The sequence below is a fragment of the Xenopus tropicalis genome, chromosome 5, assembly GCF_000004195.4.
Source record: "Xenopus tropicalis strain Nigerian chromosome 5, UCB_Xtro_10.0, whole genome shotgun sequence".
NCBI classification, from domain to species: Eukaryota; Metazoa; Chordata; class Amphibia; order Anura; family Pipidae; genus Xenopus; species Xenopus tropicalis.
This window is the reverse complement of record NC_030681.2, coordinates 63,392,580-63,397,520: the sequence shown is the minus strand read 5'-3', so window position 1 is coordinate 63,397,520 and position 4,941 is coordinate 63,392,580. Positions and strand designations below refer to the sequence as shown.

General features: G+C 40.0%; 1 long non-coding RNA gene across 1 annotated transcript; it reads left to right on the top strand.

Annotated features, from left to right (window-relative positions):
• The first annotated feature begins 1,433 nt into the window (after nucleotides 1-1,433).
• LOC101731496 lies at nucleotides 1,434-3,929 on the top strand. The gene is made up of 2 exons (XR_208640.4): nucleotides 1,434-2,172; nucleotides 2,268-3,929. It is a non-coding gene; the product is annotated as an uncharacterized LOC101731496 (long non-coding RNA).
• The last annotated feature ends 1,012 nt before the right edge of the window (nucleotides 3,930-4,941 follow it).

Sequence of the window (4,941 nt, the reverse complement as noted above, 5' to 3'; positions counted from 1 at the left end):
CTAATTTTTGCTAAGGACCATATTTTAAAAGAGCATCTTGAAAGTTTTTAATTAAACATTTCTAATATACAATACACACAGACTTTATATAACATAACTTTATATATATAAAAAACTCTCAAAGTTCTCATTACTAAATTTCAGTGAAACAAACAACTCCTTGTTCATAGCTTGCTTTTATTGCATAAGACTGGTTCTGCTTGACCATTTTTTACATTCAGTGACTTTGGATATGTTTTCATACGTGTTATAATAAATATTTAGTAACTTATAAATATGCTGCAATTCATATAAAACATGACACCTTTTTATTATTTATATTTAGGGAAATATACTGTAATTTATCAATTATATCAAAGAAAAACAAAATCAAGGACAGTGTTCACAGTAATAACTAAGCAGAAATTGAAATGTTCAGTTTAGTTCAGATCTTTTATTGTCATCTCAACCGCATAAGATACTTACACAGTATGTCGGATGTAATTGTTGAGTTACGGGACAATACACAACACATATTACAGCAAAAAATTAATAAGGCAGCATTGCAGTGTGCAAATCAATGCAAATTTTAGTTAGTTTTCAATGTGTCACCATAGTACATAAGTACATATTAGCAAATAACCATATTATTATAATTCTGTTTCCAAGTTTATACAATAGCATCCTTGTGAATTATTATAAGTGCATAATATATCATTCCCATGTGCATTGAAAAAAAACAGAAACCCATTTAGGTTTCCACATAGGGCCCTACAAAGAGATAACTAATTGACTATTCATTTAAAAATCTTACAGCTTGAGGAACAAAACTGTTGTACAACCTAGTTGAAGAAGCACAAATGCAGCAATATATTTTCCAGATGGAAAAACCCTTTCTTGGCACACTCACTTATTTTGGGCTGTATTACTGGCTTAGGCAGGAGATTTGGGTTCCCTAATGCAGATAAAAGGTCCTGGGACTGGGATTTTAGTGCAGTATCTCCACCTAGTGGACACTGAGGAGCATACCCCAGGGATCCCCAACCTTTTATACACGTGAGCCACATTCAAATGAAAAAAGTGTTGGGGAGCAACACAAGCATTAAAAAGGTTCCTGGGGGTGCCAATAAAGACCTGTCATTGGCTACTTAATAGCCCCAATGTGGACTGGCAGCCTACAGAAGGCTCTGTTTGGCATTATACTTGGTATGCAACCAAAACTTGCCCCCAAGCCAGGAATTCAAAAATGAGCACTTGCTCTGGGGCCACTGGGAGCAACATCCAAAGAGTTGGGGAGCAACATGTTGCTCATGAGCCTCAAGGGGATTTCTGCCTCAAGGGGATTTCCACTAAGAAATAATCACACACAGTTTGCAGCAAATATCAACTTTATATATTGAAGTGAAAATGAAATAGCATTAGCATGCAAACAGTAATAACCCTGCTTTGGAAACCTGTGGGGTTTTAGTCACTACTGGCTCAGTCTCTTACAGAACACAGTCCCACACTCCACTCCTGGAAGAAATACCCTTTCCCTGGTCCTCTATCCAGGTTAGCTCCTCCCACTCCCCATTGAGAAGAACCCTCGCAACTAATAAATATCTGTCCTGTCCCATTTACCTGTGTCTTTTGTTCTTCTCATTCCACTCCGTTGGGAAGGAGTACGTTTTTTAGTCCTGAAGGTAGCATGGCCTGCTGAAAGCGGTCAGGGCTGGGGTTTTTGTGCAAGTCCATGGCAAGGTTTTTTCTTGCACCTGCACTGCCCACCCGCCTGGTTGATCTTCCTGGTCTGCGGCAATGCGACCAAAGACATCGGCACTCTGAGCGGCTTCAGTGTCAGCGGGAGGCCAGACGGGGAGGGTGGCGGCTGGTGGAATGCAAACCGGAACCATAATGGCAGCACTTCTGGTTCCGCGTTCCAGCTCTGGGGCGAGTAGGGGCAGGCTGTGATTGGCTGCAGGGAATTCAAATAGCCCGACTGCGGGTGCCGCACTGCCCCTGACACAGAGCAACGCATCCACTGAGTTACCGGCCGATCTGATCCTGCTCTGCCCTGTAACTGTAGTGCTGGAAACTGCCTAGGTAAGGGCATACCATTATCTAATTAATCCGGATTCTTTTTTTTTCGCCAGGCATTTCCTACATCACTGACTACTTGCTGCCACCCTCACCCTAAGTCTACCTTCAATTGAGGTAAAAAAAAAAAAAAACCTACAGAAGATGATATGCATGCGGGACAGCTGCATTTATCAACATGGTTGTATTTTCATCTTTGCATTGTCTTGCAGATGAAACCTGCCAGAACCAAACAAAAGGAGAAGGATCCTCCAAACGATACTCCAAGTGTCTCCACGGAAGATTCAGGATCCTGCATGGCATGTCCAGAGATGCCTCTCCCGAACAAAAGGTTATGCCAGTCTTGCCTAGTATCTGCAGCAGGGGGGCAACCTCTAGCCTCAGCAGATATCATATCCCTAATCAGGCAAACAGTTTCTCAGGAAGTCCAAGCTCTAGCAACTCCCGGAATAGAACACTCAAGGGATGACTACCCGAGTGACAGAGGGGACATAACAGGATATTCTGATGATGCTGTAGGGAGTGTGTGGGGGGGTCATAAGATTATATCTCATATTTTACTGTAGGTATTGTGTAACAGAAGGAGAACATTACACAACTGTGCCTCTAACTCTTTTGCCTTTGTCTCTAGTGTATCACAGCAAAACCTTTTTTTAAAAAAAAAAAATATTGTATTTGTATTTTTGTTTTCTTTAATCCAGTTGCGATCACTGCAGCAACTACTCAACAATTCAACACTTTTTAACAAATGTGTTGAAGGAGAAAAAAAAAAATCCATTGCCATTTTAAAATATTCATGCCTTTCTAATAGAAAAGAAAGAAAAGAAAAAAAAATACTTTATTTCATAAATAACCTAACTAAAATATTTTTAAAAAATTGTAAACAGTAAAGTACTAGCTGAAGAAGGGGCAAAAACAGAGCGCTTGGTGCGTTTACTGAGTATAGGGGAGAGGCACTCCATGCTGTTTTAGTAGATTTTCTAATACTTTTACTTTATCTTCCAGCATTTCCTTTTCTTGTTTTATTTGGTGGAATGGAATCCACTTCCCATTTTTCCCAGAGCCTCTTCTATTGCTCCTAACCCTAAATTGCTTGGGTGTATGGCTCCTCCAGTTATTTCTGGCATTCTTTATATCCCCATGCAACTCATTAAGTGGAGTGCAAACTTGCATTTTATTCCACTCTAATTGTAAAAACCCAATCCATTTCTCATAGTCCATGTCTGGTTTTACCATAAGGTTCATAAATGTTGTTACCTGTGGTGGGAATACTGATAAAATTAATTGTCTAATTTCCATGTCAGCTTCCAACCTAAGTCTGACCTCATCTCTTTTACCTGGATTTATGTTCTCCACATCACATGCACTATAAAAATTAATAATTCTTCTGGCAAAGTGTGGGGCAGATTCATGTGGCAACAAATTGATCAGGGATTGTTCTTTTATCTGGCTATTAATGTAAAGATTTTCTTTTTACACCCTAGAAGAAACTTGGAAAAGTTCATTGTGTAGCTTTCCAGCTCAGTTTTCTTATCTCCAAGAGCCATCAAAGCAACATAAATGAGCCCCACAGCAATACATTATTAATCCAAATCATAAATTTATTTATATCTGACGTAGGCGCAGGACCAATTTCAGATAATAACAATTTTGTATCTTTAATTCTTAGAGCCTGCCTTATGGGCTTTAAAGTTAAATCTTTGTTTCCATTATCTCTTTCAGGAGGGGGATTTTGGATAGGGCAAACAGGCACAGTTTTTGTATACAAATTCTTAGGGTCAGGGTTATTTGTACTTACATTTGAAATTTCACCCTTTGTTGTTGGAACAGTTGTTAATGTATTTTGAGACTGCATGTCTTTTATAGGGATGTAGCGAACCTCACAAAAAAAGTTCGCGAACCCGTTCGCGAACTTCTGCAAAAAAGTGCGAACTTTTGCGAACTTTGCGAACCCCATAGACTTCAATGGGAAGGCGAACTTTAAAACCTAGCAAAGCCATTTCTGGCCAGAAAACTGATTTTAAAGTTGTTTAAAGGGTGCCACGACCTGGACAGTGGCATGCAGGAGGGGGATCAAGGGCAAAAATTTATCTGAAAAATACTTTGTTGACACAGCATTGCGTTTTGTGCTGTAAAGGGCAGAAATCACACTACATTTCTAAACTTGTGTAATAAACTGCTTTTACAAGGACTATTGGGTTACAGCAGATGAGATCAGCAGGACAGCTGTCCCCAGCAGCTACATACAGAGCAGTAGAAAGTAGATTACTAGTTAGCAAAGCTACCTAAACTGTCCCTCAAATCACTGCACAGCTCTCTCCCTATGCTATCTCTTCAAACACACACAGGCAGAATGTAAAATGGCTGCTGGGCTTCGGTTTATATATGGAAGGGAGTGGTCCGGGGGTGGTCCAGGAGGGAGAGCTGCCTGATTGGCTGCCATGTATCTGCTGGTTCTGGGGTGAGAGGTCAAAATTTGGCTCCAGCTAAGGCGAACCCAAACTGCGAACTTCGCTAAAAGTTCGCGAACTTGCGAACTTGCGAACACCCGATTTTCGTGCGAATTAGTTCGCCGGCGAACAGTTCGCTACATCTCTAGTCTTTTAGTGAATTCTGCAGTATTACTACTGATTTTGCTAACTGTTCCTTTTCTTCTTTTGTTGTTTCTAACTTATCTTGTAATAAAGCAGCTGTCTGTATAGATGTCTATGAAGATTTTCATTCATCCAGGTCATGGTATATCTAGTATAAATAAATTTAAAGCAACTGGACTTGTTAAGTAATCATTGAAGACGTTTCACTACTCATCCGAGCAGCTTCTTCAGTTCAAATGACTGGTATGGGAAGTCCTCAGCATATATACTCTTCCATTAATCCAATCACAAT